This window comes from Lycium barbarum, chromosome 1, assembly GCF_019175385.1.
Source record: "Lycium barbarum isolate Lr01 chromosome 1, ASM1917538v2, whole genome shotgun sequence".
Taxonomy (NCBI): domain Eukaryota; kingdom Viridiplantae; phylum Streptophyta; class Magnoliopsida; order Solanales; family Solanaceae; genus Lycium; species Lycium barbarum.
In genome coordinates this window covers 43,327,134-43,351,324 of record NC_083337.1, presented here as the reverse complement: position 1 = coordinate 43,351,324, position 24,191 = coordinate 43,327,134, and the positions used below count along the sequence as shown (strand labels likewise).

Sequence of the window (24,191 nt, the reverse complement as noted above, 5' to 3'; positions counted from 1 at the left end):
TCCTCCCATTCACTCCCTAAAATCACGTCCCTCTAACTCTCATTACTCCCTTCCATACATAATTCCTCTTTTCCCTACCCAAAAACAAACCCCAGCCGTCTCAACTCAAACAAAAAAAAAAAAGAAAAGAAAAAAAGAGAGTTTTTTTTGATTATTTGTGCTTAACTTTCCATTCCAACAAGAAAGTTAGGTATGTGATCTTTATTCCCATGATCTTCTAGTTCAAGTGTTAGTCACGTATGGTTGGTTTCACAATGTAAACTTACAGGTTCTATCATTGGGACTTGTAGTCCATACCTGATAAATTTAGTTAGGGGTGGGGTTTCTGAAAAGAAAGTTGTATATTGATGAACTCATAATGATGCTATGTTGGGTTGGAGGGCATTCTAATGGTTGTGTTCAAGTTTTTGAATTCAAACTTTGTTATGCCCGCCAACTGTTCGATAAAATGGGCAAATCAAGATAATTGACACAAAAGGGTGAAGTCTGAGTAACCCGGGCTTTATATGAGTTTGACAATTGTGTGTGATGTATAAGCATATGTTTTGAATTGAAGTGTCAAGTGTAACACCAAAAGACAAGAACTAAATCGAAGAATTTTGACGACAAGGTTGACGAGCCATAAAAACTTTGACGGTCCGTCAAAAGTGTCGTCTAAAGTCCTCCACTCAAACATGATGTACTGTTTACCATTTGTTGGTAGGTTTGACGGACCGCAGAATTTTCTGCGGAGTGTAAAAGTTCATTGTTAAAGGGTTCAGTATAAAGTAGTTCACTGTAACCATTTGACGATAGGTTTGACGGACCACATAAATTTTTGCAAAGCGTCAAACTTCATCGTCAAATGTTTAGGAGTAAAATTGTCTACTTTTCCCATTTGGCGGCCATTTGTACGAATCATGAAAATTTCTACGCCCCGTCAAAATATTTGACGGTTTACTTCTGTACATTATAAAACATTGCACTAAAACACAATTTCATGGTGATACTAACGTACTTTCCACAGGTATGGCTCCTAAGGTTCGAGGAGGTGCTCCAACTACTGGAAGAGGCAGAGGTAGGGACAAAGCATAAGGTCGCAGGGGACTCCGTGATGAGCCCGACCGAGGGGCTACTGGAGCAGGGAATGACGAATCACAGGCAGTGAGAGTCACCCGAGCTAGGGGTGCTGCTCAAGTACAAGTGCCCTCTCAGTCTGAAGAGGGGGCACTTCAACATCCTCTAGCAGCTCGAAAGATGACGTGGAGGCTGCTAGGCTGTGACTCCAAATGAAAAAAATATCCGAGCACAGCGTCAGATTTTCTGTGCCAGGCTCCAAAGAAATATATGACCCGGGATTGAAGAGAAAGAGGGGGTGGACCGAAGAAGAGCATTCATGAGAAAGAAAAGAATCAGCTTAGATAGACTGGAGGGTTTTCCACGAATCCTTGCAACTCTTGACCACTATAAGTGGAACTTTATTAGCCACCCATCCAGGTGAGTATATCTCGGCTCTAGTTCAGGAATTCTATGCAAATTATGCAGCGGAGGTCAAAAATGCCTACAAGACGGTTCAGCTTAAGAGGAAAAAACCACCCTTATTGGAAGAAGTGATAGTTCGAGGCCTGAAAATCAATATTTCTAGTGAGACAATCAATTGTTTCTACCTTGGCCCCGACTATGTACCACTGTCGAACACGGATGAGCTTAAGTACATGTTAGGTGGTGATCGACAAGACAAGTTGTCTGAGTTGCCTTATGTTGCTTCAGTTATAGCAAAGGGTTCCCCTGAGTGGAGTAGGAGTACTCGGCCATTGTGAAGAAAGCAGAGTTGTCAGTTGAAGGAAAATTTTGGTGGAGCATATTGATCCACATGTTGTACCCTACTCAGTCAGATAACATATTACCAGTTGAGAGGGCCATCCTCGTAGCTGCTATCATGCCAATGTACAATATAAATTTAGGGAGTTGGTGGTTCAACAAATTCAGCAGAGAGGCTTGACCAATGAGTTATCACTGGCGTATCCTTTCCTCATTATAGCATTATGCTTATGGGCAAATATTGATCGCTATGCACACCGAGATCATCAGTTACAGGCTAAAAGTGTGTATGACCTATGGAAGAGAAAATATGGGGACATTCATACTACTACGGATATTACCACAGAGTTCACAGTTGGATAGCCTACTTTAACATCCCAGGTGAATGAGCAGGCAACCCCCGAGACTTCGCAAGAGGGGCCGACTGACACAGGCACAACAACTCAGTCCACTTCAGGTACCTCGATTTCATCTACAGGGCCATCTACCCAGGTTGCCCTGGTTTTTCATAGAACTCCGACACCTACGAGTAGCCATATGGCCTCAGCATCCACAGCCTTCCGTAGAGGCGTTATGATACAGTTTAATGCCCAGAACTTCAATGATGCGTTTGTGAAAGGCGACAGAGCAGACCACTAGGTTGCTAACTAGATGGCTCAGCTACAAGGGTTTATAGATAAAAGGGTAACAACAGCCTTGGAGCTCACAAGGAAGACTTGGGAGGATTCCCATAGCCTTATCCATTCTCGGATTGATGGACTTAAGCCGCAGATTGTTGAGCTTGAGAAGGTAAGCTCTAAAGTTAATTTGGGGATGATTCACACGGATTTGATACAGTTAAAGAGAGATGTGCTAGCATTGAAGGTTAAAGAGGGACTTACGACTGCAAACCCGCTACTAGCACAAACTCTACACTTGGATTCTCTATTGCCAGTTGTTAACTTGTTGGGAGATTATTCACCACCTCGAGTTATGAGAAAAAGGCCTAGGGATGAAGGAAAGGATGATGATGAGGAGGACAGGCAATTTCGAAAGGTGCAACGATGCTCTCTTGAGGAGACCCATTTTATGGGGGTGTCATCCAGCCATGCCCCTCCTGTTGAGGTGACAGTGCCTAGTGTTATGATACCGGCATAGGCTAGTACCACGGGTCCCGAGAGGGAACCATGCTCTCATAGTCAGATAGAGCTAGCTGTTGGTACCACAGTTCGAGCAGCAGAGCAGGCACCGGATTCCACTACTGAGGTGATCACACCTCAGGACGTGCACAACACCTAGAGCATTTCAGGTAGTCCTGTCCCTTTGTTTTGGTTATTTTCATGCCTTGGGGAGAATGCATGATCTTTAGTTGGGGGTGGGATATGTGTTTCTTGTGAATATTGTATATATGTTTTTAGGACCCCCTCGACTTTTCTTTGCCAGAGTTCTTTTCCCGAGGGACTTTATTTTATTGAAACTGGCATGTGTAGGTTGTCGCTTAGATAGAATAGAGTAGTTTTGACTTATTTGGTAGCGTTCTGGAACTTGTGGTGTGTTGTTTGTTGAAAATTTTGTACCCCTCAAAAATTTGAAAAATGCATACACAGCTATTGACTGACATGATTTGAGTCTTTGTATGACATTAGTATTATTGGGGTATTGTGTGTAACGAACGAATACTTAAGAGGTCACAATGGTGTATGATCGTCCTTATGCCAATGTGTGTGTGAGTTGTTAGTTTTATTCTATTTATGCATGTATAATCTAGAACTTGACCGGTTAGTCATGTTTGAATCTGACAGTTAGTTTGGCTGTGAGATGATCTTAGGCTTTCTTTGAGTAAATAGTCACTTATCCTAAATAAGCTTGACCATATAAATGTAAATATCCCTAGTTTTCCCTTTTTGGGCCTTTTGACATTTTTCTTGGTTAGCCAATAATGAAACCTTACCCTTTGTGAAATAAATCCATCTTTGCACCCGTTCCCTCCTTGAGGCCACTAGATTGATGAGGCAAAATGCCTAAGTTAGGGGTGAAATAAATGTAAAGTAGATGTTAAAAACATAAGTTGGGGATGGTAGAGTTTGCTAGTTGGGATCCGATGTGGTGGTTGCATATTAAAAAAAATCAGAAAAGTGTAACACAAAAAAGAAGGGTAAGTTGTTTAGGAATAAAATCACATCGAGGTTGAAAACTTGAAAGAAAAGGAAGGGGTTGAATAAGAGGCGAATTAAGGTTAGTTCATGTCGTTTTTATGTGGGTTTTATTGTATTTCAGGTATTAAGTGTTTTGATGGCGAAAGTTGGAGAAGTTTGTGAAAATGCGGAAAGAAGTGGAGAAAATAATAAGTCACTGAAAAAGGCAGCTTGACGGAGCAATTAGATGGCCCGCAAAACTTTCTGTGGAATGTCCAATGTACTGTAGAACGGTCACAGTAAGCAGTTCACAGAAGATCCATCCTGCGGAACAATTATATGGACCGCAAAACATTTCACGGTCCGTCAAAGAGTAGAGTAGAAAAGTACAGGAGACTGTTTGACGGTTGAAGGGCAGCAATTTGACGGTCCGCATAATGGTTTTACGGTCCACAGAATGAACCTGGCGGACAATTTTGTCTTTTTACCTTTCACAACTTAGGCTCTTATAAATACCTGATGTAGCTCTCTTGTAAGAGACAATTCATCAAATATCAACTCTTATTTCCTTAGCACTAAATACTCATAGTTTTTGAAGTCTTTTGGGATTACAAACAATGGAAATTAATTTCTCTTCAATTCTAAGCAATCATTCGTAAGCATTATGATCTCAATTAATGGGACCACATCCAGCCCACAAGGGGCTGACCCGGCCTAAAAGACGAGAATTGTACTCCCTCAGTTATACATAGAACTGAGGGACTCATTTGCAAAGTTGAAAAGGGGCTAGGTGTAAAACCCTAGTCGCCCTATGCGCCTCTACACCTCCCCACGCCCTTACCCCTCCCCTCTATGTTGTCACCGCCATGATGTCGGCAAGTATGGTGGATTCCAAAAAAAAAAAGGACGGAGCATTGAATGCTCGTCCTTTTTTGCCCCATTTTTTGCTCATTTTGTATGCAAAAACTGTATTAAGGTACAATCCATGTTTATTACTTTATTTTTATCTATTTTACAAGTTTTTAAGGTGAAATGAACCATTGATTTTATGGTTCTTCGATCTGGACCATGTAATTGTGTTCTAAGCTAAAACATGGTAATTTTTGGGGGAGTACCTCATCGGTAGTTTTGGTTTTAGTGTTCCTTTGGGGGGTTCTATAAATAGAAAACCCCCATTCACGAGTAAAGAGGCCGGAGGAAAAAAGAGGCATTGAATGCTCCGTCCTTTTTTGCCTGATTTTCACTCATTTTGTATCCAAACACGGTATTAAGGTACAATCCACGTTTATTACTTTATTTTTATCTATTTTACAAGATGTTAAGGTGAAATGAACTGTTGATTTTATGGATCTTTCGATCTGGACCGTGTAATTGTGTTTTAAGTTAAAAAATGGTAATTTTTGGGGAAGTACCACATTAGTAGTTTTGGTTTTAGTGTCCCTTTGGGGTGTTCTATAAGTAGAAACCCCCCATTCACGAGTAAAGAGGCCAGAGGAAAAAAGAGGCAAGAATTGAGTTTTGAAATTTAGACCTAATTTCGAAACCTTAAACTGCCTAGTATAATATTTGGGGTTTTGAACTTAGATTTGAAACCCTTCAGTTGTTAATTTTTTTTTTACTTTGTCTTCTGGTAGTGTGGTTCGAGTTTGAGGATGGTTTTGTCTTCAAATCCGTTCTTGATTTTGGCTGCATCCAAAAAAGGTAACTCTCTATCTTATTGGTAATTTTTTTAATTTCCTTCTTACTTTTATAGTAGTTATTTAGTTAACTATTAATTTGGTAATTTCTATTAATTTCTTGATTATTTTTTGTAGTAGTTATTTAGTTAAACATTAATTTGGTAATTTCTGTTAGTTTCTTGATTATTTTATGGTAAATAACTTCGTGATTCCTTTTAAGTTATTTCTTATTTGTTTTGACCAAAAATTGGACTTACACTCTTTTTTCTGAAATTAAACTAGTCTGGGACTCGTATTTTATTGGGTAATAAAAGGGCCAAAAAGACAAGTTTATACAGCCGAGATACACTGCCCGAAAATATAGGAAACACTTTTTTTTTACAAACAAAAAATGAAACCATCGTAATATAAAGAGTTCCGGATGAGGCTGAAACGTACCAAGACGGATTAACTCGGACCGAAGTATAAGTATGCCATATACTTTAAAAAATCAAAACGCTCTTCTTACGCTTCATTTATAAATGAAATATACTCCTTATACATAAAAGGGAACTATTTACAAACGAATATCATAAATCTGAAAACTACGATACCATGTATGTAAAGGGGATATACTCAAATCTTTCCAAATGATATGCAAACTCACAAAAATGACAGTCTTTTCTAAATGTAGGAAATAAACACAAAATTGACAGTCTTTTCTAAATGTAGGAAATAAACACAAAATTGACAGTTTAGGAAAATACTCATACTTTGGAATTCAAAGGTCAACCGTATAGCATGGATCCTTAATACTAGGTGCCTAACAGCTTTCCTAGGGGATCTTCAAAACCCTTACCTAGAACTTTGGATTACAAAGGTTTTTTCACGATATTTGAATAAACCCTTCGAAACAGGTTTTCCTAATTTTCTAAAAATTAGGTGGCGACTCTTTTAAAACAAAGTCCAAAAGAGCACCAACGAGTTCATAGTAGCCTTTTATGCCCTAAACCCGCGTAAAAAGCGAACCACAATAATTATCATCCCTTTTATGAGTCTAAAATGGTGAATCGGGAATAGTCCAAAGGCGACTTCGCAGAGCACGCTGTCGTTCCTTCACTATAAAACCAAAACTTTCTTTCGAATCGTTATAAGGCTAGGTTGGTATGCGGTCGTCCAACAACACTAACGGTTCAGCCCCAATCGTCCGCTCGGGTTCTTGGTCTTTCGTGAGAAACCACTCTAGTGAAAACTAAGATAGAGCTAAGACAAATCCTTACTGGACTAGAGCATTTATACTTAGACGGACCTTGGGTATCTCAGACCTACCTAAGGCTCATTAAGAATGACTACCCTGTGTTCGGACGGTCTGTGACCCAAAGAATATAGCATCTCATTTATATGGTTGGATGATACTCACCAAAGAACGATTAATTGCACTTTAGGACAGTTGCCCTCTATCATGATAATGAAAGGTCGCTCGGAGCTCACAAAGGTATTGACGGGATATTGGGATGACAAAGAAATGCTGTTTCGTTTCATTGATATTGAGATGACTCCTACCCTAGAAGAAATTAAGGATGCCATAGACAGCAATGGGACCTTTCTAAGGAGGCAACACAAGCCAGATCACAATCTGTAATTTCCACAGAGGCCTATCGTCGGCTAAATCATGTGGTTTCTTGCTTTGTCTGATGTGCCCTGGGCACAAGGGCCCACCGTGGCCTTCAGGGATCTATACCGGGGATTCGGGGATGTCACCGGGTACATCTATATTAGAGGGAATTCAAGAGCCGAGAAGAATGGGAGACCACTAAGCCTTTAGCCTTCGCTATAGCATGTTAGGCACTATGGTATTTCCACCGGATGGGTCATTGGCCATAGACACCAGGGTGATCTATCTGGCCCATGCGATCTTCCACAGCGTAACCAAAGATCAAGAGACGAGGTATTTTGACCTAGCGCCCATCATATTAGCCGAAATATTTCGGGCTCTAGACAAGTGTCAAAATCATTTTCGATACTTCTAGGGATGCAATATGTTGCTGCAATGGAGGATTATCAAACACCTTAACATAGCCAAAGAAGTTCAGGGTTGGAGCCGATAAAATCGGATAGATCGTCTCGTGAATTAGTGTCCAACCTGGGGTTCGACAAATCCATCCTTATTTTCCTTCCAGGGGTTTAAGACAGTTCGGTAGGAGGCAAGTGATCCCTTAGGTAGAAAATGCTGAGCAGTTCATTATTGAGCACACTGAACAAAAAATCAAGCACGCGGGGGTGATCCTCAGAGAATGGAATGGTCGCATAAGCTGGGGCCTAGATACTCTAGCTCCAGAAAGGCTCAAAGCAGGGTGTGACCCAGCGTATCGCGCATGGATACAGGGACACTTGGATCGTGCACTTACCCCAGGGCCCATACCTCCCTAGGAAGCCCAAGAAGAGGAGCCTATGAAAGAATACCTGGAAGGTACAGATGAGCATTTGGCCAGAATCTTGGAAGAAACAGACCCGGTAATTGTCAGAATGGAGCTATATCATGCACGCCTTTGTATGCAGACTACCCTACGAAGGGTCAAGAAGGACAGGACGAGCCAAGCCTCTACATCAGCAGCCGGAGGACTTCCCTGATTACTGCTTTTGTTATTATAAGACCCATGTCGGCTTTGTCATCACTTTTGTAATCCTTTCGGGGGAAATATTGCTATTATTTATTAAATCATGATGACTTTTTTGGGGCAATGGTTCATCTTCACAAATGGCACTTACATGTTTCAAACGACTAGGAAAGCCTTAATTCAAAAAGGTCTTAGGAACGCGAGTAGTGTAAATATCTATAAATTACTTGCTTGTTTGCTTCGTGCTTCACATGCCTACTGACTGTATGTGTGGTTATAAATTAAAGCCTGAGTACAATTGGTCCGATAATCCAAACTACGCACCCAAAAGAAAAACCATGAGATTTAAAATTTACCCAAATTTATCTCTACTAAAGGTTGACTTATTACGATGGCGGATCAAGAAGGATGAGAAGCTCGGAATTTAGTAGAGACAGCTGAGATGCTGCGAGACAAGGCACTGCAGATGAAAAAACACCTCCAGGAGATAGGGAAAAAGATTGAGGAAGTAGACAGATTACTGGGCATGGTTGGCAATCCGCCTGGAGGCATGCCCCAAGAGTAGGATTATGCAAATGTTCCCAAAGAAGTAAGGGAACTAGTGCTAAACTACGTATCACTAGAGAGAAGACCTGTAACACCCAATGAAGCAAACCCAGAAGGGATAAATGGGGAACCAAGAATCGAGTCGGATCCGTGGGTGTTTGTATCAGACCCCCAGGAGGAGACAGAACCCCGAGGGGAGGATCCCGAGACTGTTGATGAAGAAGAACCGAAGGAAGAAGAAGAAAAGCAAGAAGAGGAAGAAGAAGAGCCTCAAGACATAGAGGAATCAGAGTCGTTCGACATAGGGGTCGAAGGAGGGGAGAACCCATTTGATATGTTCCCCGAATTTCAAGGAAACGATGCCGATGACGAATCCAAATATTATGCCCCCACCAAGGAGGGAACAGATTTTTGTGAACCCTCACCCATGCTGATGCCCGCTGCCTCTACTATGGCTTCGGAGAACTTTGGAAGGGCGGACCTTTCTCTACCGGCTCCATGGAGCTAAGCTTTCAGAGTCCAATCTTCCCGATTCAGAGTAACTCCATTGCCTGTCACTTACAAGGAAGTATTCAGTAGGATGATGGCCACTGGGATGGATTGCACTACTAGGGCTCGGCTATTGGTCCCTCACTTGGTGTACGCTTAGAAAAGGTGCTCATTTCACCTCAATATGGCGGGTCACACCTTGAAGGAATGTTTGGCGTTGAGGAGAAGGATTGTTAGTTTAATTGACAACAAAATCATCAGGACTTTATAGGGGCTGCATACCTTGCTGGTCCATGACCCCATCACCCTAGGAGAGGGAGTTACCACCCAAAACCCAAGTTTGGCCGTATGATTTCATGATTTTCGAGAAATCATACGCTCGCCTTTTCTCGACTTTGGATTTGTTGAACAAGATCAAACCCATGGAACCTATTTACGAGCTCGCACCTATAGGGCCAATAAGAAACAAGTTCTACTTATATCATACTGGAGCCAGGGGACATGATATTGAAGGATGCCATGCCTTCAAACTATAGCTCGAAAATATGATAAGGACCTGACAAATTTAGGTCCTACTCCCACCATGGTTATGAGGAAAAGAAAGATTTAACATGAGGAAGTAAGTTCGTAAGGACAACGACTTGCAGATTTATAATTTTGGGTAAATATTAGGTATCGTATCTTTTGCACAAATATTACCCCCCCCCCCCCCCCCCCCGGTCCACCCTCATAAATTTGTAAAGGAACTGCCCCGACCTGATGTCCCGATAGAGGGATACGCGGGAAGCCCTAGTCGGACCTGGTTTGGGAATGTCTACAGTTAGGATTATCCAAAGGATATTTTGGAAGAAATGTATATCCTTCTTTTGTAATTGAACTACGTAGCGCCTGAATTCCCTCGGCGGGATACGTAGGCAGTCTACATAAGACTCGGTTCCTTCATGGTTTAAATTATGATCCTCCCCCTCCCCCCCCCCCCCCCCCCTTAATTTTTTTTTATGACAGGTCAAAAGGTTTGCCGTGGTAAGTCAACCTCAAGACCACCAAACCAAGATCTTTCCAAACATAAAAACCCGTAATGTCCAAGACCTTAAAACATTGGATCAAGAGTACTCAAGCTTCAATATATGACTTTGTGTGCTACTTGCGCTTTAAATACCCATATGTGATATTTTTCCTTTATATTTGATGTCCATAAACTAACTTTCTTTACCGTTCAGTTATTCTTATATTATAGAAAGAGGCCAATTAGTGTAACATTGAAAGCTGGCATACTTCATGAGATCCAAGGCCGCGTTAGCATCCCTCTCCGACAAAGGAAAAGACAAAATGACTACTGCCCCTGAAGAAGCAAGAAATGAGCTCGTTCTCCGCAACGGAGACACCCAGGACTCTCAAAAGACAGCATCCCAGGAGGATGTGATTGCAACGTTGTTAACTACCATCGCTACTCTCTAGGAAATGGTGGCCAGAAGGGAGGCGGCTGATGCGGAAAAGAATGCCTCCACCGAAAAAGTAGACACCCTCCTCATTTCCCCTTGTTGAGCTCTCCAGTGCCCGATCACATTCTAGTCTACCTACCCTGAACCATACCCCCTACACTAAACACCACCAATCTAAACCATGATGGCCCCTCTTACTATACCCCACCACCAGTTAAGAACGCCCAAGTTCCAAGAACCACCCACTCAGTCCCCTCGTATTAAGTCCTTCGGTCGGTATTCTTCAATCGGGCAAGCCATGTACACGCAATGGCCCCACCGGTTGGGAAAACCACCACTAGCCTGTTTAACCATCCCATCCACCAAGTATCCTTCTTCACTCCCAACATCCCAAATGAATCCTCTCCAGGGCCCAAGGAGTTGGATCATTACAAGAAAATGGAAAGGACTCGGAGAGCTGAATAAGACACACGGGAGAAAGACATGGAGAGGAAGATGGAAGAATTCATGAAAAAGTCCAATAGGTCCTTGAGAAAGGCCATGGGCCTTAGGTACGATGACTAGTTCATGCACCTAGATTTGGACCTACCATAAAGGTTCAAAATCCCAAAATTCAAAATGGTCAACGGGACAGGAAACCCGAAGGCACACCTCCATTCATACTGTGACCAGTTAGTCGAAGTAAAGAAGAATGAACCCTTAATCATGCGACTATTCAGTCGTAGCCTGGCCGGTGAGGCTGCCATATGGTTCACCACACAAGACATGCGCCAATGACTCCTTTTGGAAGACCTGGCGCAATCCTTCATGGAAATATTTCATTTCAATATCGAGACCGTGCCTGGCCGTTACTACCTCGAGAAGATCAAGAAAAATTCAATGGGGGATCTATAGAGAATTCGCCAGAATATAGAGGGCCGAAGCAGTTCGTGTGCAGCAGCTGATGTATGAGGGAGAGCTAGTCTCCATATTCATTAGGTCGTAGGAGCGAAATTTCTATGATAGGATGTTGTCCATGGCCGGGAGGCCACTCTTCGAGTTGGTAACGATGGGGGAGGCCATGGAATATGGTCTCAAATCTGGAGAGATCATCAGTATCTTTAACAAAGCATCTGGGCAGGCCGCTGTAGGAGTCTTCCGCAGAAAGCAAGAGGACGTGGCAAGAATATCCCACATTCCGAGCCAAAACCCAAAAGGAACACCATCTTCTCACCAAACTCTGCCCCTCCTAAATTACTCTGCCCCTCTATATAGCCCAACAACCATGTATTATGCACAACCAGTCTTCACCACTACTGTACTAGTATACACGGCTCTGCCCAGTGTCCGCTCTTGCTTATCAACCACTACCACAACAAACTTACCAACCACCACCCCAACAGCACTATCGCCCACCATAAAATAACCCTCCAAAAGCCTATCAACCCGAAATTACCAAAATCAACCACCACTTCCAGCATATAATGCTCCTCATCCAGCTTTCGAGAAAAGACCCTTAAGGGAATTCACGACGCTCCTCGAACCAAGGGCTCGACTCCTTGAGAGACTACTAACTGTGGTGTTAATTTAGAATGTCCCACCAAAGCCAGCACAACCCAGAAAGAAATTCTACAGGGCCGATCAGACTTGCGCCTAACATTCAGGAAGGAATAGGCATGACACGAAGGATGCAGAAACCTGGAACAAAAAATTCAGGATCTGATCGACAAAATAGAAATCATTCTGGAAACTGCTGCTCCGACTGTAAACATGAACCCGCTGCCAAATCATGGAAATGGCATGGTCCACATGATAGAGAGAGATGAAGATTGGGAAGCCTGCGGAACATTGTCTCCCAAAATAACTGAGTCTTTTGAACATACAGTGGCTTCCCTCACACTCCAAGAGCGACCCAAAATTAAAAGTCTTGATCCCTAGTCTAGAAGTTCCCAAGGCTATAACCATGTTTAAAATTTTGGTTCCAGCACCCGTAATAGCCCAGGTGGCACAACAGATTGTACTTGAACCCAATGAGCCAATCACTGTGTATACAACTATGACCCAAGGCTTGACTCGCTCAGGAAGATGCTACAATCCTAGGGAATTGGCCAGAATGCCGCAAGGAAGGAAAACACTCAGAAAAGGGCGATAACTAAAGGAGAGGCAGAAAATTCTGCCAGCGCATGCAGCCAAAAGATTACTACATTATCGAGCACTTGAAGAAGACGCAGGCGCAAATTTCGGTGTTGTCATTGCTGGCTAGCTCACCCTCACACAGGCACACTTTAATGAAAGCATTGCATGACGCACTTGTACCAGCGGGTACAAATAGTGAGGATTTAGTTGAGTTAGTAGCCCATATCATTAGGGAAAAAAAATCTGCTTCTCTAAGGAAGAGTTGCTCGTCGAAGGGACATCCCACAACAGAGCCCTCTATATCACCCTGGAATGCCGTGACAAGGACGTAGGAGGGGTACTTGTAGATAATGGGTCGGGCCTCAACATTTGGCCCGTAACAATCCTAACACAGCTTGGATATGACATAGGCAAAATGTACCAGAGTGGGACGAATGTCAGGGGATTTGACGGATCCCTAAGCGATTCTTTATGGGAGATCAACTTGTAGATCCCGGTCAGGCTTGCCTCCTTTTCCGTAAATTCCATGTCAAGGCGATCACTGCCAATTACAAAATGCTCTTAGGAAGACCCTGGATCGACTCTGCCGGAGCGGTGCCATCAAGTCTGCACCAGACTTTAAAATTCGAATGGCAAGGCTAGGAAATCATGGTCGAAGCTGAGAAAGATGTCCAGAAGCATCCTTACAACGTTGTACCAGCAATCGAAGGAAGTCCTCACGGACCAAACTTCCACGTCGTAGAATACGTCGGTGCCACCAGCTCAGAAAGGGAGGTTGACAGACCCATGTAGGTAGTCTACAGAATGATTGCTTCCACAATGCAGAGAAATGGTTTTGAAACAGCAAAGGGACTAAGAAGGTTCCTTGAAGGAATAACTGAACCCATACCGTCCCGAAAGAAAATTACCGCTTCAATTTAGGATATACTCCTAGCGAGGGCGAGTTTGCTGTTATATCCCGTACTTTTGTACGTTGGATTTTTCGTAAGTTAATTGATATAAGTTCAAGGACAAGATTATTTTTTAGGTTATAAGGATTTATGCTATGTTAACAATTGATAAGTAAGTGTCGTGAAGGTTAGAGGTTAAGCGAATCAGAGAGTATAAGTTTTATCAATATTATACTCGTACTTTTAGGCTATGGTCCGAATAGCTGGCACTGGAGAATTTTGGTCATACACAAGTATGCAAATAAAGAGATCAGAGTATAAATGGATGAGGTCCTAAAATGATTTAAGACTTAATATTAGGGTGACGATGATTGCAAATAATATTTTGTGTATGCATAAAGATGCTATGGACTAGAGTTCTACCACATGATTATGATAATGAGTATACGAAGTGTGTTAAAAGTGGTGCATGTTTAAGTGAATCATGATCAAGAAATTAATTATTTGAGTAATTGATTAATTAAGAATGTTAGTGGGAAACATGTGAATAATTAAGAGTGTCTGTGGAAGACAAGTAGTTAGTTGTTAATAACATGGAAGACACGTGTGGTTCAATGGAATTAGAGTTAAACGTGACTAATGCTTATGTAGATATTGATGATCAATTTGGGGATAAGAATAATACATATATTTGTGGGCCCACACGACCCTTTAGTAAGGTAATATATATATCGGTAGATCTCCCATCAATTGATAGAAAAATTTCTTAAAAACATATCTACAGCCCTAACGTAAGATTATAAGTATACATAGCAGCCTTTTATTTGGAGATTCCAAACAGAAATGGCAACAACATCCCTTGGATTAGTAGCTATGGGAGTTCATTTTAAGGAAATCAAGGTATAGATTTTTCTCAAGAACAATATTATTGCTCACTACTGCAATCTCATTATTTGTATTTATGTCACATTGTTAAATCCATACTTTCTTCGAAATGACGTAAGGTGGAAGGAGTAGTTCTTGGCATATAAGGTAAGAACCCTCCTCTCCTAGATATATTTAATTTCATCCAGGCCATAGCTAAATTGTGAGATGAGAACAACCGGATTAATGGCGGGAAATCGTATAAGTTATTGTTGTTGTTTATTATCGTGTGAACTAATTTGGAGTGTATTCTTGAGTTGTCGTGGATGGAATTTTTGGAATATAGCTTCTGAATATTGTTGTTGTTGTTGTTGTTGTTGTTGTTGTTAATGATGTTGTGTATATTATGGACTGTTTTGGAGTAAGAATTACAGGGAAAATTCTGCATGAATTTCGTTAAGTTTCATTCGTAACTGGATTGGATAGTAAGTGATGTAAATGATCTAATTGTGGGATATGCTATCTTAATTGTAGACTTACGAGCTAGAGAAGTAGACGTTAGACGTTTAGGAAGACTTCCAGTTATGTTAAGGCTATTCCCTTTTCTTTTTTTGGCATAATTCTTTACGATACGAACGAACGACAAACATATAAACTCCAAAAGTGACTTTCACTCTTAGACACATTAGGGGAATTATACCTTGACCCCAAATGCTACCTTGTCATATATCGTTCATGTCTATGATTCCGACAGCCTTACTTATTGAGCATTACTGCTTCATAACAACACTGGAAACCTTTATGTCCTTACATCTCATCAAAAGGTTCCATAATGATTCTATGAGTCTCATATGCATTCATATATATGAGAACCCATTAGTTGGCTATTCACACCGAGTCCTGATACAGGCCGGGTATGTTATACACACCGAGTCCCACTAGGGCTGGGTACGTTATATAAATATGATGGCGATAAAGGCCTATGGGTACTTATGGATTGATAAGTCATTTTATATGAAAGCATGAATGATTCTTGCCTTGGGGCTATTCATAGTACAGGTTGAGTTTCTTGTTTCAGCTTACCTCCTTATGACTTATTTATTGTTGTTCATGCCTTGCATACCAGTTCATTATTCGTACTGACTCCCCTATTTTCTCGAGGGACTGTGTTTCATGCCTGCAGGCACGGGTAGACAAATTGGTGACCCTCCATCTTAGGATCTCTTTTTCAGCCTGAGTTGGAGTGCTCCATTGTTCTGGAGCTACCGAGTTCATTTTGGTACTTGATCTTTTGGATATTGATTTTCATATTCAGGGGTACAGCGGGGCCCTGTCACATCTTATGATATAGTTATACTCTTTAGAGGTCTGTAGATATTCGTGGGTTGTATATATGTCAGCTAGCTGAGTCAGCATGGTTTCTGAAATACTTTGTAAATCTTTGGCAGCCTTATCGGCTTGCGTACTTATTCTAAGCAGTATATGTCACAACCTGACTAAGGGGCCATGACGGGTACCCAGAGCTGACTACCGAGCACCACTCGTTATGCTAATCATCGTACCAAACCTGAACATATACAATCTCTAAGGCAATACATAAATATATATAAGCCCTCTCGGCTATAAAAATGATATACAAGAATATATATACTGATGTATCCATGCGATAACTACTACCCACGCATCCGTATCCACGAGCCACTACTAGAGTACTGAGACATAAGGACGGGACAGGACCCCGTCATGCCCATAGCTGTACACAAAAGAATACATCAATAACTGGCACCTCTGGAATAATGGAGTGCTCCTGTAAATCTGCTGAGTGGCTCTTAGGAATCTGGGCCACCTCCCTATCTACCTGTGGGCATGAACAGAATGTCCAAAGAGAAAGGACGTCAGTATGAACATTGTACTGAGTATGTAAGGCATGAACAATAATAACATATCGAATAGATAACGGAACATCAAGTAAGGAAACAACTTGTAACTGAATGTCACTTAAGACGGAATAATGCATGCTAACTTATATCATAAACATCATATCAAGTATGTATGTATAAGCTGCCCGACCATATAGGTACGGTGTGATCACTATGTTATATCCCGCATTTTGTGCAATCGGATAATTCAAGACAATTGCGGGAAGACAACAAGCAAGGCCATATTTTATTTTGTTTGGCATATGAGTTGCTTATGAAAAATTTAGAAGTGGAAATAATGAGGAAGGTCAAGGGCATAAAGGGAAATTTGCAATATGACTCGTGGATATACGGAGGAAGACGAAGGGTAAATTTTGAATTTGGAAAAAAATAAATTTTCATGAAGTGCAAAACACAAAAAAAATGGGCTTGGCTAATTGGGCCATGTTTGGCCATCCACCTAGTAGTGGGCTTAAGCCCACATGGGGCTTTAATGAACAAATTTAAAAGATGACTAAGTCATCTTTATTTGTCATAATTCTCTAGAAATTTCAAGAGTCTTGAAGAATAAGAGAGAGGGAGAAACACTTCAAAGGCCATTTCGGCCATAACAAGAGCAACAAGAACTTTGGGAATTTTTCATAAAAAAATCTACCTCTTCTAGCTAAACAATTCCTTGAAGGGTTCTTAACATAGTGAAGAGTTCTTTGGAGCAAGAAAAATACAAAGCTTGACAAGTCTTCAATAGTAATCCAAGTGAAGGTTCAAAGTAAAAAGGTGAGGTTTGAACTTTTTCTTATGTGTTGTGGATGCGTAAGTATGTGGTGGTGTATGAAAATGGATGAAATTTATGTGATGGAAGTGTGTATGTGTGTGGCTGTGACTTGCATAGTCAAGCCGTGTGTGTGTGTTGTGTGTTGTGTTGTGTTATGTTGTGTGTTGGTTATTGTTGTAAAGTGTAGAAAATATGAAAATTCATGAAAATATGTATATGGGGTGTGTTGGCCGAATGGTGTGGGTTATGGAAAGGTGGGGTGAATTAATTTTACTTAGTATTGTAATTGTTGTTATGGTAAGTTCCATGATGTAAAATAACGATTTAATGGTTAAGGAGTGAAATTGTGTTGATTGTGGATTCTAGATTGCTAATGAAAAGCTTAATGATCTTAGAGAAATCATGGTAGTTGGAGACTTGCTTTAGAGATTATGTAAATTGAAAATAATGTTCTTGAATGTATGGAAGGTAATGTTGTTAGTGTGGTGTTGTTGGTATATGAATTATAATGTTGTTAATGTTCTTATTGGAGTTGGAAGGTTTTGGAGGAAGTAGTATATTGATTGAGTTGTTACAATGTAACTTGGAATGAATATGGAAATTTTTAGTATGGTCGTTGATATTGTGTTGTTAGTTTGGCCGGGTCGAATTCCTGGATTGTTGTTGATTGAAATTGGCCAAGTTGAACTTGGTGGGATGGAGTAGTTTACAGGGGTAGTGCTGCCAAAATTTCGGTAGCCAGGTATCATTTAAGAATTCAATTCTAAAGGCACTAATCATGTTTGGTAAACTTGACCAATTTGTAGATTTTGGCGGATTTGCGAGTTGAATTCGGGATAGCCAAAGGAGCGGAAAGAGGTATGTAAGGTCTCACTTTCCTTCTTCGGCATGCCTTAGACATAATAGGGTTGAATACAAACTTCGGGGATGATCCTATTCCTAGAAACCCGAGATTGAAATTAACCCTTTTTCATTCAATAGAATTGACCTAAATTTTTAATATCTTGTTGAAACAATGGCCCCTACTTCTATAACTTGCCAAATGAAACCGGATTTTGATAAAACCTTCATAAGTGACTCCATGAACCTTATTATATGCAATTTGGATACGCCACCCCGGTTGACCCGAGGTGGGCCCACTATTCCCAAATTCCCTCCTATTGTTCCATTTAGCTTATTTCCGTACTATAATCAAGGGGAACTTTTAGATTACTATTCTGACTACTAAACAATAGTTGTTTAACTAATCTATTGACCCTAAGGTATGATCTTCTCCCCAATAGCTCAAAAAGTTTTCCAAACGCCCGCATTTTCCCAAAACAAAGTCTGTGGCAAAGTAAGTTTTTTTGTCAATTACGATGAGTATGTTCTACAATGACATGGATGATGTCAGGGAAGGAAATGTTCATATGATGAATACGACAATGATGATTCCATGATTAAAGATTCCAAAGTACATGAAACGATACCTTATGATCCTGTTCTATGTTCTCTCATGATGTTATCCTTTATGGATAGTCTCGCCTTATAATTGTTGTTCCCTCAAGGTGAGACCTGACGACCATGACGATTTCATAATGTAATCGGAGGCTACCGACCTTACGTCACTCCGATAACGTTATAGCTTCTTTTTGGGCTCGCTTGCATGCTATGGTATATATGTATATATGTATATGTACACGGGGAAGAAGGGAGCAGGGCAGAGCACTATAGACGCGGGGTTACACACGGTACATGTAGCCGTATTTGACTTGATATCATCCCGGACGCGGGATATTTACACACATTCATGGTTAAATGGATCGGCTGCCGACGCCTCGACAATATATATTATGTTTTATTTTCATATATGAACACGAAATGTTTTTTTTTAAAGACAGCTTAGCATGCATGGCATCTGCCCTGGGTGGCACATACATGTACAGGTTACTCTATTATCGCTCTATATGTCCTATGATTTCATTATGTACTGGTTGCAATTTATATTCCTCTCTTTACTATTTTCATGCCTTACATACTCGGTACACTATTCGTACTGACGTCCCTTCTTGTGGACGCTGCGTTTCATGCCGCGCAGGTAAGCAGGTAGACGGGTCCGGTTCTTAGAAGCTTCACCAGCGGTTCACAGAGAGTGCTCCAGTCATTCCGGAGCCACTGTTTATTGGTACTATTTTGTGTATATATATATATATATATATTCGGGCGTGACAGTGCTCGGCCCTTCTTGTGTATATGTGTATTATGTCTAGAGGCTCGTAGACAGATGTGTACAGTTAAATGTTTTGTACTTTTAGAAGTCCTAGTCGATGTATAATATGTTAGTAAAGGTTGTTCGCCTAGGTTCATAACTATGCTACTATTGTTAATGTTAAGTAACAAAAAAAAAAAAATGGTATAGGTCATACGACCCACTTAGTAATAAGGATATGAGACAAGATAAGGGGTGCTCGGTACAAGTACCGGGTACTCGTCACGGCCCCTAGTCGGGTCGTGACACACCATTAGCCCGCGTCCAGGCCTCCCGCGTCCGGGGTAACCATCTCACGCCGCCCACTAGTGGTGTCTGCCCAAACATATAGGCACGGTGTAATATCATCATCATATACTTATCACAATGCATGCATAAGAACCCAAGGACAAGCTATAACTTTATCAGGGTGACGTAAGGTCGAGAGCCCCGGATTCCATTATGGAGTAGTCATGATCATCATGCCTCACCTTGAAGGAACTAGCATTATAAGGTGAGTCTAGGAATAATGAATAACATCATGGAATCATTATCTTCATAAGAATTATCATACCATAAACTTTGGTATCTCTAGACTTAGACTCCTCGTCATCATTGTCATATTCCCAACACATCTCTTATCTTTATTTCATGAGAAGCTCTTAATAAGCATAGACTCATAGTTTCCGGAATATAAGAAAAATCATGGAAAATTAAAGGAAGTCATACTATAGGAGTCATGCCTTAGAAAAAAAGGGGACTAGCCTCACATAACTTTTCGCCTTTCTAACTTGCCGATTGAACGCTTCCTTCCAAGTTCGTAATTCTACATTCAAGGGAATTTGTGCTAAGATTAGATAATCGATAACATATTTAAGCTTAAGCTAAAGCGACTAAAGGCTAATAGAAATTAGGCAGCACTTCCTTTGTTTTTAAAACTTTCTCCATATAATATAGCAAATCCCAAACATCAATAACAACATTCATAATATCATAATCAATAACTTCGACAAGTTCGACATTATCCAATTCTCCAAATTTCCTCTCAAGGTCATCCATAACCATGGCCATAATACAACACCACATTCATTCTCGTATAATGCTTCTCCAATATTCTTAATATCATTTCTAGCAAGATTATACTCATAACATCTCAAGAATTATGGCTCATGTCAAACTACTATTCAATAATACCGTTATTTAACCATTGAGCTCCAATACCATTATTTCACAATTGAGCTCCATATTCTACCTTCTTCCATAATCTAAGTCTTTCAACCATTAAATATTCTAAATAATATGAAATGATCATAAAACTCACCTTTGATTGTGTAGGAATGAGTTATGGATGGAAATACGTCACTTGGAGAAAACCCTAACTTCAAATTCAAAGAGATTTCTTGCTTCCATCAACCCTAACTAGCATTCTTGCACTTGATTCTACTAGTTTTGGTATTTGATCCTTGATTTACCTTGAATTTATGTTGGTGAAATATGTGGAACCTTCTAGAGGTCTTGAAGTTATACAGACCGTACAAGTGGTCATATAACTCCACCTTTTTGAAATTATTTCCGACGTTTCGTTTGATCTCTAATCCTTATGGAACCTTCTTAGCACTTGTTTAACACTTCATTAACAACCTAAGGAGTGTTATAGCTTTTCCTCAAAACATTATTTAATCAACATTAGCTCAGTACTTCCCAACCTTTTTGAAACACGACTTCCTCCTCTTGCCTCAAACGACTTTGGAATCTTAATTAGAATCGTTAAGTACCCCTTCTTACTTGTAGGGACATCACATTCGTCTCACCCTACGTTAGTCTATTCACTACACGATGACATGAAATTTTTCGAGGTCTAACAGTATATGACTATGACTCTTTTGAATATACTTATTTTCGATATAATGATTTTTATGAGACGAAAACATGTTTTACAGATATTCTTATCATGAGTCCATTTTGAGTCTACTTATGTCAAGCATGTTGGTAAGTTGGTGTCCAGCAGGTACAACTCGGGCACTTGTCATGGTCCATCAGTTTGGGTCGTGACAGAAGCGGTATCAGAGCAGTTCTGTCCTAGGGTTGTCTACAGACCGTGTCTAGTAGAGTCATGCTTATAGATTTGTTGTGCACCACATTTATAAATCGGAGGCTATAGGACATTTAGGATGTTTTCTTTCTTTTTGATCCTAGATCGTGCGATAGAGTTGTGTTATCAGGATTTTCCTCCGCTAACCCTATATTGTGCTTACAACTATGTCGAAGAAAGCTATAGCTGTCCAGAAGGGCAAAGCCATCTCTACTACGGGTAATACTGCGAGTCAAGTACCCAAAGTTACTAAAGCTAGGACAGAGCCCGAGGTAGTGAAGGCCACCGATACTGAGTATGTCGAGTTAGCCTCGTACAGGTTGTATGGTGTTGCTACAAATTGGTATTAGTCTTGGGAGTTAGCTAGAGGTACTGATGCTCCTCCGGCAGGTTGGGAGGAATTTACCGAGGCTTTTATTCACCATTTTCTACCCCAGAGGCAAGGAGAGCCAGGGTTAATAGGTTCTTTAATCTTCGACAAGGTAACATGAGTGTTCGGGAATATACTCTGTTGTTTGATTCTATGGCAAGGGATGCTCCTTTTGCGGTTGCTACTATGGCAGACCATATGCATAGATATGTTACTGGGTTGCAACCATGGATGGTTGATAATTGCATGGTGCTCTCTCTCCAGCCAGGTATGGATATTGCTCGTGTGCAGGCATATGCCCAAGGGATGGAGGAGCGCAGACAGGGTCGTGACCGTGAGCAGCATGATAGGGGACTGCATAAGAGAGCAAGGTCTGCAGGACCTTCAGGTGGATTTCAGAGTGGCCAGAGGTAGTACTATTCGGGACATTCCCTTCAGTCAGCTCCCAGTGCACCTCCACAGATTTTGGGTCGGAGATTTGATCGCCCAGCTCATTCAAGACCTAGTTAGAGCTTCAGGGCCCTAGGTCCTCAGTATAGTGGGGGTTCTATGCAGTCGAGGACGCCTGTTCCACGATGTTCTTAGTGTGGTAAGTCCCATTTTGGGCCATGTCATAGTGGGACAGGTGTTTGCTATACTTGTGGTTATCCAGGCCATATTATGAGAAACTGTCCCTTTGTTGGTGATTCGGGTACGATTCAGCCTACTGGATCTATTGCTGGTTCTTCTTCTTCAGTAGCTATTCGCCCTGCAGGGCAAGGTACTCAGACCCCAGCAGGTCATGGTAGAGGTAGAAGTGGAGCATCTAGCTCTAGAGGTCCTTCGAACCGCATATATGCTTTGGCTAGTAGACAGGATCATGAGTCATCTCCAAATGTGGTCACAGGTATATTATCGATTTTCTCCCATGAAGTTTATGCATCGATTGACCTAGGTTCTACCTTGTCATATATATCCCCCTTTGTTGCTAATAAACTCGAAATAGACCCTGAGTCGATAAAACCATTAGAGGTAGGTACACCCATAGGAGACTATGTGATAGCTAGGCGAGTATATAAGAATTGTCCAGTTGTAATCTATAGTCGCCAAATCATAGCAGACCTGATAGAGTCAGATATGACTAAATTTGATGTTATTATGGCATGGATTGGTTGGCTTTCGGTTATGCTAATGTTGATTGTAGAAGGAAGATAGTTTGTTTTCAGTTTCTAGGGAAGCCAATTATAGAATGGAAGGGTAATACAACATCGCCAAGAGGTAAGTTTATTTCATACCTCAAGGCAAGAAAGATGGTCCAGAAAGGGTATATTTATTATTTGGTAAGGGTGCAAGATGTGAAAGCTGAATCACTGACTCTTCAGTCAGTTCTAGCGGCTAATGAATTCCTAGATGTATTTCCAGGTGAACTTCCAGGTCTTCCTCCAAAGTGTCAGATTGAGTTCACTATTAATGTTATCTATTCCTCCTTATATAATGGCACCAGTAGAATTAAAGGAATTGAAAGAACAGCTGAGGGGTTTGCTAGAAAAAGGCTTCATTAGGCCTAGTATATCACCTTGAGGAGCGCCAATATTGTTTGTAAGAAAGAGAGATGGATCGTTGCGAATGTGTATAGATTACAGGTAGTTGAATAAGGTGACGATAAAGAACAGGTATCCAATTCCTAGGATTGATGATCTATTTGATCAACTACAGGGTGCCAAATACTTTTCAAAAATAGATTTGCGGTCATGTTATCATCAGGTGCGAGTCAAAGAGAAGGATATTCCGAAGACAGCATTCAGGACACAATATGGGCATTATGAGTTTAGAATGATGTTGTTCGGGTTGACTAACGCCCCTGCAGTATTTATGGACCTGATGAACAGAGTATTCAAACCATTCTTGGATATGTTTGTAATTGTGTTTATTGATGATATTCTAGTTTATTCATGTTCAGAGGATGAGCATGTAGAGCATTTGCGAGCAGTACTCAAGGTTCTCCAAAACCAGAAGCTTTATACTAAGTTTTCCAAATGTGAGTTCTGGTTGACTTCAGTGGCATTCTTGGGCCATATTATTGGAGCTGATGGTATTCGAGTAGATGCTCAGAAGATTGAGGCAGTCAAGGCTTGGCCTAGACCTACGACACTATCATGACCTAATCGGAGGGCCATGACGGGCACCCGGTGCTAACCCACCTGGGCACCTCTTATCGTACATTTATATTCCCATCTAGGTGAGCCACATGGCCTACTCATGATTTCTATACATCCACAATATTACTCACATC

At 41.1% G+C, this 24,191-nt stretch overlaps 1 long non-coding RNA gene across 2 annotated transcripts in view; it reads left to right on the top strand.

Moving 5' to 3' along the window:
* The first annotated feature begins 4,687 nt into the window (after positions 1–4,687).
* Positions 4,688–24,191, top strand: part of LOC132636344 (uncharacterized) — a 32,177-nt gene continuing 12,673 nt past the window's right edge. For both annotated transcript variants that reach the window (XR_009581214.1, XR_009581218.1), the window contains exons 1-3: positions 4,688–4,890; positions 5,549–5,615; positions 19,308–19,394. This is a non-coding gene — a long non-coding RNA (uncharacterized LOC132636344). The remainder of the gene's footprint in view (positions 4,891–5,548; positions 5,616–19,307; positions 19,395–24,191) is intronic.